Below are 10500 nucleotides of genomic sequence, written 5' to 3' on the forward strand. Positions count from 1 at the left end.
AATAAAATATCGATAAAGCTTATACAAAACGACTAATAATATACAAAATGAATAAGAAGATAAAAGACAGAGTTGAATTAGACCTATCAAAAATTCTTTCCTGTTTTTGATCATTTTTTCAAATTTTAAACACTGTTGAGATGAAAAATTGTGATGTGAAGTACTCGAGTTTTAAGTAATCGTAGAACTGACGATTGAATTTTAATAATATAAACTAACACGACGGTTTAAAGCTATGGAAACCAATTTTAGTATTATTGAAAAAATATTAAATAATAAAAAATAGCATTAGAAACTAAATTATTTATTTATTAATATTTATATTGAATGTCGAAACCCTCAATTTTTTATATTTAGGGTGACTTTAACAACTAATGAAAATTAAGATATTTGATACTTTAAAGTTCTCTATTAATTTAAATTTTGATGTCACATCAATAAAGTTAATAAATATTTATTCTCTGAAAAATTCTCTATAATAATAAAATAAAAATATTTATGATTTACTTAACGCAAAAATTTAAACTCATTTTTAAATGTTAAAAACTGTAATTTTTCAGGAATGAACAATTAAGGATATTGTAACAAAAATTATGATATTTCAGTAGAGCTTAATTTATATAATTTTATTATTATAAAAATATGATTTTTTACAATCAGATTAAACAATGTTTTGTTAAAAGCTCAGGGGTATTCGTATAATAGATCAAAAAATTATGTACAATTATTTCTTATAATTATTTTTCAGTCAATCGGTTATATATTATAGGTTGTTAAGTTATGTAATTTGAGTTCAATTTGTTAATGGTATTGCATTGTTAAGAATAACAGAAGAACAATCCCTAGTCAGTACTTTAAATTGATAATAACTTTTTAAATACTATTTTAATTTTAAAAAATTATTTTCTGTATTTTTTATGAATGCGGTATATTGAATAGGGGTAACTAAACTTATTTGTTTATAATTCTCTAAACTGATAAACTATAAAATAAAGTTAAAAATGAACTACAAGTTCAGAATATTTCCGTTGTTATTATATTTTTGCTACGGGTATTTTTGTTATCTAATGACCCAATGAAATCCAAATAATTTCTAGAAATCTCTGATAAAAAGTAGATAAATAAATACGTGTCGTTGAATCCTATCAAATTATCTTCAATTTTATTATTTATTTAAAATACCATTTATTTTATAGTAAATAAATATAGTATATTATAAAAAAAGTTAATACCAATATATTAGGCAATTTTTTTTAAGTCGGGGGTGTCCAGACATGGAGGACATAATACGCCACTGGTTATTACATTTGTTAAGTTTTTCATTTGAAATTATAGAATAACATATCAAAATAAAGCTTATTAACTGTAGGATATTCTAGGAGTTTCATATATATTATTAATTCAACAGAATTGGAATTATTTGATCTTCGCTTTCTAATAAAGAATAAGATATTTTTCTTTAACAATCTTAAACAATTTTTTCTTGGCGATCATTCTCAATAGTACCTACTTTATCTTTTGATAGTTTTAAGTTGTCCAGCCATAATTTTTCAAGAATTAAATGTTTTTTTTATATCATTTTAACTATATGATTTTAAATTTTTTCACTGTGTCAAATTGGTAACCCGAATGTCAGGCAGTTCGCTTTAATAAATAAAGTTTTTTCTTTCCTATAAGGAAACTCGGAATGATTAATTTTCCAATAAAAATGGTGACTTCATTTTAACAAAAATCTTTTGGCACACAATGTATTAGAGCAACTAACAAAGTTTGACATAAACTACTTCTCTCTCGATTAATCAAATCACAAGTATGCATGGCCAAATGTAAATTAGTCGTCATTTCAATTTCAGGTTTTAGCTTTAGCATTTGAAGATAATTTCATGCATTTGTCAACCGCATAACATGAAGTTTTTCTTCTAAAAGTTACTTAAAACATCACGCCATGAGCCAATTTAATATAATGTACAATTAAAACACTTTAATTTTCCTGGGAACGGTGGTGTTCTGTCGATGTTTAATACATTACTTAAAATTAAGTCGCATGTATCTGGTGCTACATATCTCAACATTGTTCTGATAGTAATTATGGTATGTCAGAGAATCTTTAAGTTCATTGAAAATAACCTTCATGAGCGGCATTCTATTATATCCGTTTAATAGCTCCCAATATAACACAATTCGTCATTTTCCTTATAACTAGATGGTTTTTATTTAGTTGAATATAACAAGCTATAACTGTATAGCTTTATTCATAAATTTGGCAAACCACTTCTCTCACGAATGTCATCTTATATAGACTCCAGAAGGCAACTCGTTTCAATTAATGGTATGCTTTCTGATCTTTGCATCATACCTTCTGGCGTTCCTCAAGGTGGTCATCTCAGCCCTCTCTTGTTCACCCTCTATGTCAACTCCCTTCCCGATTTTCTCCTAAACTCTAAAGTACTTCTTTTTGCCGACGACATCAAATTTTTTCTCAACATAAACTCACTATCCGACTGTTCACTCCTTCTATCAGACCTCGACACCTTCTCCAATTGGGCCAAGGAGTTCAACTTACCTCTTAATACAAAAAAATGTCATGTAATATCAGTTTTTCGTAAATTCTCCCCTCTACATCATTCATACTCCATTGAAGGCTCAACTTTTAACTGTGTTTCCGTTATCAAAGATCTCGGCATGTACTACTCACCATCTCTTTCCTTTGATTTCCATATGAAAAATATTATTGATAGAAAAGTATTAGACTTTATTAAATGAAATACTTCGAACTTTTCCTCTCCCTCCTGTCTCCGTGTCCTCTATCTGTCTCTGGTTCGATCTATACTAGAGTATGGGGTTGTGGTGTGGCACCCTTACCTTGTTAAAGATATTATTAGAATGAAAAAAGTACAAAATAAATTCCTTTCCTATGCTGCCTTCCTTTTGAAAATAAATTATCCTCCTCATGACTACTCCTCTATTCGCACCGCTATCCGACTTCCTTAGCATCCCGCAGAGAGGATGTTGACATCTCATTTATAAAATCCCTTCTCAATAGTTCCATTGATTCTCTTGAACTTCTTTTCAATATATCCTTCCGATTCCCTTCCCATAACACAAGAAACAACTCCCATCTCCAACTTTCCCTTCATCCTACCACATATGGTCAAAAATAAAATAAAATAAAAATAAAAAATAAATAGTCACGAAAGAACATATTAATTATACTTGCAAAATATCAATATATTAAAGTTTAAAGAGGTGTGAAGATCAGCTCTTGAAGAAAAGGGTTTAAGAATAAGTAGAAGTAAGGCAGAGTATATAGAGTACGAGTTTGACAAAGGAGAATACGAAGTAGGTGAAATAAGGAGACCGGTGACAATAAGCGAGGACGTGATTCGAGAGTTTTAAGTATTTAGGGTCAGTTGTGCAAAAGAGTGGTGGTATTGACGAGGATATAAGACACAGAATTAAGTGCGGGTGGTTAAAGTGGAGAGAAGCGTCTGGTGTCTTATGCGATAAAAGAATTCCAATGAGGCTGAAAGGTAAATTCTACAAGACTGTAGTGAGAACAGTTATGATGTATGGTTTAGGGTGTTGGGCCGTTGATAAGAAAGTAGAGCAGAAAATGAGTGTAGCAGAGATGAGAATGCTTAGATGGATGAGTGGAGTGACTAGAGAAGATAGGATAAGAAATGACCATATAAGAGGGAGTTTAGATGTAGCGTCATTTGTGGATAAGATAAGAGAAAATAGACATAGATGGTTTAGTCATGTTATGAAAAGAGAAGAATCGAAAGCCGTAAGAATAGTTATAGAAATGAATGTTAAAGGTAGAAGAGGTAAAGGAAGACCAAAAAATATATGAAGAGATGTTATTGAATGCGATACATGGACGACTGATTGTACGTAGATGATCGTATTAGGGAGAGTTTTGGATAAAAGTGGCCGACCTCAAGTAGTTGGGATTATAGTGAGGAAAAAGAAGGAGAAAAGTTATACGGCTTCTTTAAAATTTTAAAGAAGCCATATAAATGATAAAATTTTTGGGAAACCAATTAAGTGTAAATAAAATTGTTATGGCTTCATTGAAAATTATTTTTGTAGTTATATGGCTTCTTTAAAATTAAAAAAGAAGCCATATAAATGATAAAATTTTTGGGAAACCAAATAAGTGTAAATAAAATTGTTATGGCTTCATTGAAAATTATTTTTGTAGTTATATGGCTTCTTTAAAATTGAAAAAGAAGCCATATAAATGATAAAATTTTTGGGAAACCAAATAAGTGTAAATAAGATTGTTATGGCTTCATTAAAAATTATTTTTGTTGTTTTAGGGTAAGAGTAGGAGTTCTGCTTTAAGCTCTTACTTATTTTTTATAATGATGGATGAAATTACTAGAGAAATACACGGAGAGGTATTGTGATGCATGTTGTTAGCTGGCGATATAATGTAAATGAAAGGCTAGAGGTGTGGAGATCAGGTCTTGAAGGAAAGGGATTAAGAATAAGTAGGAGTAAAACAGAGTATATAGAGTACAAGCTTGACCAAGGAAAACACGAGGTAGGTGAAATTAGGAGATCAGTGACAATAAGCGAGAACGTAATAGATGAGGTGGAAAGTTTTAAATATTGAGAATTAGTTGTGAAAAAGAACAGTGATATTGATGAGTATGTATGACACATGATTAAATGTGGGTGGCTGAAGCGGAGAGAAGACTGTAGTGAGACCAGCTATGATGTATGATTCAAATTGTTGGGCTGTTAATAAGAGAACAAAGCAGAGAATAAATGTAGTAGAGATGAGAATGCTTAGATGGACGAGTGAAGTAACTAGAGAAGATAAGATAAGAAATATAAGATAGAGTATAGGTGTATCGAAAATTGTAGATAATTGTGGATTATTCACTTTTGGTAGGTCTTGATGATAATTCTGGACAATTAGTTTTAGGCATAATAGGTAAATTATTTATTAGATATAAATTTATTCTATTTTTATAGTTATTTAATGTCATTTATAATATTGTTTAGATTATATTCGAACATTTACGTGGGACAAAAAATTAGAGACTATGGTTAAAAAATCAGGACTTTTAGGTGGTCAAGGAAAATTACCAACGATTATTTCTCCTGAAGAATATAAAAATAGATTTGTAACAGCTATGAATTTATACTTTTTATCTGTACCAAACAGATGGACGGGTATGGCTAAAGGATTTGAACATCGGTTTTAAACAATATATTTTAATATTATTTCTGTGATATTGTTGAAGTATTCTTTTGTGTTATTAATTTAATTTGAAAACCAAATAGTTAAATTTGTTTCTCGGTCTTAACAAATTAATGTACTTGTTCAAAATTATAAAATTATTATATAACAAAATTTTGTTTTACTCATATAAAAAATAGTAATAAACAATGTTAATGTTTTTGTCAATTATTATTTTAACATGTTTAACCATATAATTATTTAGTAGGTATAACTACTAACTATTAAATATAAATGTAATATGTACAATAGCAGAGTAGTGATATACTTTCTATTTTATAATGTTGATCACCTACCTACTCAAATAATCCATGATAAATAATCATCTTGACAACATACTTTGTGATAATGAAAATTGTGGATAAGATGAGAGAAAATAGACTTAGATGGTTTGGTCATGTTATGAGGAAAGAAGAATCGGAAGCTGTAAGAACAGTTATAGAAATGAATGTTAAAGGAAGAAGAGGTAGAGGAAGACCAAGAAAGAGATAAAGAGATGTTATTGAATGTGATATGTGATTGTACGTAGATGATGTAAGAGATGATCGTGTTAAGGGGAAGTTTTAGATAAAGGTGGCCGACCTCAAGTAGTTGGGATTATGGCTAGGAAAAAGAAGGAAAAGAGGAAACCAAATAAAAAAAATAGAATTCTGAATGTATTGTTAAAACAAATAAAAACAAAAGGAGCGTAAGTATAAAATTAACTTTGAATCCCAAATTAACTGTAAATATGATAATAAATATAGTAAAAAAATAAAGAACCACGCTTTTAAAGAACAGCATACTAAAAAGTTAAAAATAAGCTTAACACAATAATGAACGAAAAATACTAGTATTATTGTGGAAAAAGCATCGAGCACTCAATATACGAAAAATATGGCACAAAGCGTCCACGTTTCTTCTGTGTATAATTTATTATAAGTGACTATCAATGAATACCAACGAAAGGATAAAAAAAAAGTACGAGTGTCGTCGTTAAATTTGTTACTCATGCGAAATTTTTTGAAGTTAGATAGTCCTTCATTAATCTAAACACAAAGTTTATTTTTAATTTCATGTGTTTAAATAAAAACTATTTAATACCATCATTAAAAATGTATATAAATTAACTTGTCAGATTATTTAACTTTATGTTGTAAAAAATTTCAATGAGAGACAAACATTTTAATAACATTTGCTTATGTCTTTCTTTAAAAAAACAAGTAGATAAATAAAACGGGGTTCATTTAGTAAATTATTAGGTTAACTCCGAAAATGTTGAAATCCCAAATTGTTATTAAGAAATACTTTAACTCATTTTATTACTTAAAATCTCCCACACAAGAAAAATTAAAGCAGTTATAAGATGAAATATCACAGGGGAATAGTGGACATTTAAAGAAAACTTAATACTGTAAGCTGACATTTATTCGTATAATCTTCAAACCAAAAATTATTTCATTACTAACCTCAGTATAATTATTTGTGAAACTTATAGAAATACTAGTTGAAATATTTTTTTCAGAAAAAGAAAATATGTATCTTTATTAATTATAGGATTATAATCCATATTGATTTATTTTACTTTGGAATCATCGTTTCAACCAGTTATATTTGTTGAGCTACAACATTGTAGAAATATTTGGGAACAGAGTACTTTAGCCTCTTTGATCAGCTCCTGTTTTAAAAACTACTTGGAGTTGCTTAATCCCGGATGAAGAACAATTACAAATTAATCCTTAAATTTGTATATTTATTATAACTTTCAAACAATTTATGCTTTATTTTAATAAAACGTGAAATTATGTTCTGTTAAATTTGACAATACAACGCTGTACCTTCAAACCAATTGCGCAGTTAACCAAATGAATTTTCTGAAGAAAACATTCTGCTGAAAATGTCATATTATGTTATAATATTTCAATATATTTTAAATTAAAAATAAGAACTTCATCAATGAATATTATAAGTATTATAACTTTTTGTTAAAATGTTTTTTGAAAAACTTTGAAATTTATATCACTAATTACGATTTTCACATATTGGATTTTTAACAACAAAATAATACTATTGTTGTTCTAAAATCTTGTATACATAATATACTGAATTAGATATCATTTTTGTTCCTCATCACCTAAGCCCTGGCACTAGCGTAGGAGTAATTGAGTTATGCTTAACTACTCTATGCGTACCATTTCCCAGAGTCCCCTTAATTAAAGGTGTATTTTGTGTTTTTATATTTTGACTTTCATGTGGCATATACAGAATTTTTTCCTGTGTACACAAAGTAAAATTTTGCATAAAAAATGCATGTTACCGTGCGACGAATGGCATAATTGTATTATTAGATCGGTATCCGCATATTGTGACTAACACGAAAGTGAAGAACCAGGAATTCATATAGTAACATGTTTCTGGTTATCACGTAGTCTGGTGTTCAATATGCGATTACAGTTGGCGAATATGCAAGAAGCACAACAACGCGCGACTAAACCGCTTCGACGTCGTTGCATCGTGATAGTTCTACTGGCTGACATCACAGTGACAATTTTGATGTCCAAGTGCAAAAAAATCACTAATATAATAATGTAGAATACATATAACTTTATACACGATTCGGCGTCTGCAGGACAACAGATGGATCATTGCGGCGACGGCGATTGGTCGCCGTGACGTGTTGTGGCAAGGACACCGCACCAAACTATTATCGGCGTACAAATATAAATACTGAGTACCAGAAATTCATAAGGAATTACTGGTGTGTTCAGGTGTCTCGAAATAATGTCCAGCGTTGCGGTAGCAATTTACGATTTGGTGACCACATAACGAAGTAGTTGTCCAATAAGAAGATTCGAATAATGATGTCACTTGTCGATAACTCTTATGAGTTTCTGGTACTAAATAACTTATTCATCCGAAACTTCGGATAGAGTTCACCACCATTAGTCTTGCGACAACTTATAAGGTTTTTATATTGCACAAATTATTTGCCAAACTTGTGTTTTTTTTAACTATTTCAATATTTTTCTGAGTAATTTTTAAACTTAACTAGTTTGATATATCGTTAAAATAACTTGACTTTTTATCAGTTAATTGTATAATAGCCGTCAAGCTAAAATTAATGTCATAGAAATGTATGACTTTATTTTTGGCCGCATACGTGGTTTCAAATGTAAGTAATAAAATTTGCGATTTATTTTTCTCGATTAAAAACCATTACACTTAGATAGATTGGCATAAAATATTAACAATTTTGATACAATATATCAATTATTTTTATCACTTATTATCATTATTGTTAAAATTCTCAAATAGCTCGAATAGTATGTTTTGTGTATGCTAATAATGTACACTCTATACTCCGATGAAAAATTCATTACAAATATTAATTATACTAGATGCTAGAATAAATCTGTGAGAAATTGACATTCTCCCGCCTAAATATGTAAATATGTATAATTCTTTGAATTATTACAGGGGAGGAAAGGGAATACTTTTTAAAATTGTGGGTCAAGTCCATAAGGTTGTACTAGTGTTACTCATAAATTAGAAAACCAGAAAAAAAAATATCACTCTTTATGTAATTCCCAACTAATTTAAAAAGTAAATAAACTTTTTTTTAAACCGAGTTAAATTGATAATTTTTTTCATTTTAACTTTTAACTTATCGGTATTGTTTCTATATAACTCAGTTTTGCTTGAGTTAATTTTAGCTTCGATGCGAAGCTGAGAAGGTATTGGTTTTACTATGATGTGTTTTTTTTTTTTTTTTGTGTATGTTACCACTTTTTCTCAGCTCTCACCAAACGGATTTCTTTCAACGATACGTCAAAAGATCACAAATCGTATCTAGTCGAAGACATTACCCTTAAAAATTGAAAAAATTTCCCTCGTTCCCCGTAAATGGAGAAAACCTCCAAAAAAATTACAAATTTAAATATCGTTAATTTTCGAAATTTTTTCAATTTTTTTTACTAAAAACTGCTGTAACTTTTTCAAAAATGAACATATCAACATAATTTTTTTTTTTATAGATTTTTGATGTTTTTATCTATTATTTGATATATTTTTTTTGTAAATGTGACCCTTTATCTGCCCACAGAGGGGGATTTAAAAAGACATCTTTTTAACAAAAAATTAACTTTTTAACTTAACTTTTGAAAGTGTTCCGGAAGGTCTGACACTTTTATATATATCTTAAATTAAAGCTAATGTAATGTACTTTAATTTGAAAAAAAAAATTCTGACCTCTGGACTTGTCTTCATGGTGGAAACGGCTACCGAATGTTATTTTTGTGTGAAAATTCTCAATTTTATAATTTACATTTTTTACTTTAAAGTGCTATAACTTTTTGAAAAATATATGGATCAATACAATTTTTTATGAGAAATAATATTTTTTAATAATCTCTTTTTCATTTGACATACTATATCTTAATCAGGATATTAATAAGGAACTAGCAGATCATGTAGCTTTTGGAATAATACACCAATTTTTTAAAATTAAACACTATCTAAAGATTTGCATCGAAGCGTTTTTTCTTTATAGTGATTTTAATCACTGTCAGATATCATTATACTTGATCCAACTATGCCACGTCACCACTGTGCCGTGACCCCCCCGTGCTGGGTTTTTTTCATTAATTTGCCCAGCTTTACTAATTTATTTAGGATATCTCTACTTGGTCAGTAGAGACGTCCTTTGTTACCTCGCAACATACATTTTTTTACCAACATAGAATTTTATGTATTTAAGGATTATTTCGTAAGTTAGAAAAATAAAATAGGAAGTTATTTTGAAGTATAACGTTTAAATAATTATCCAATGACAACAATAATAATGTTATTCTGAGAACAAATGATTTATTAGTTTTTTTATTTACAATTTGCTTATAACTTGTTTTGATTCATAGTAACTAATAATAATATAATAATAATTACTTATGTTATTGTTACTAAAACTTGTAATTCTATAAAAAGAAACATATTTTATATTATAGCTTCATAGGCTAAAATATTTTTGAGCTTCCATTACTCAATACTGGTAATTTTAATTTACAACAATTTCAATACAGTGTTTTAATAATATTTATCAGTATTATTTACACAACAAATGGTTTTATGAATGTTTTTTCAGTTTTTAGTTGACACATAATTGTGATCGATGCAAAATATCGATATTTTATATAGTTAAACAAATTACAATTAAAAAAAAAAAAAAAAAAAAAAAATATAAAAAAACACATCATAGTAAAACCAATACCTTC

At 28.6% G+C, this 10500-nt stretch overlaps 1 long non-coding RNA gene across 1 annotated transcript; it reads left to right on the forward strand.

The window, feature by feature from the left end:
- Window positions 1-4882: 4882 nt before the first annotated feature.
- LOC126904215 (uncharacterized) lies at window positions 4883-5423 on the forward strand. The gene is made up of 2 exons (XR_007703695.1): window positions 4883-4945; window positions 5017-5423. It is a non-coding gene; the product is annotated as an uncharacterized LOC126904215 (long non-coding RNA).
- Window positions 5424-10500: the final 5077 nt, after the last annotated feature.

The sequence above is a fragment of the Daktulosphaira vitifoliae genome, unplaced genomic scaffold (assembly GCF_025091365.1).
Source record: "Daktulosphaira vitifoliae isolate Bord-2020 unplaced genomic scaffold, ASM2509136v1 Scaffold_4, whole genome shotgun sequence".
Lineage (NCBI taxonomy): Eukaryota > Metazoa > Arthropoda > Insecta > Hemiptera > Phylloxeridae > Daktulosphaira > Daktulosphaira vitifoliae.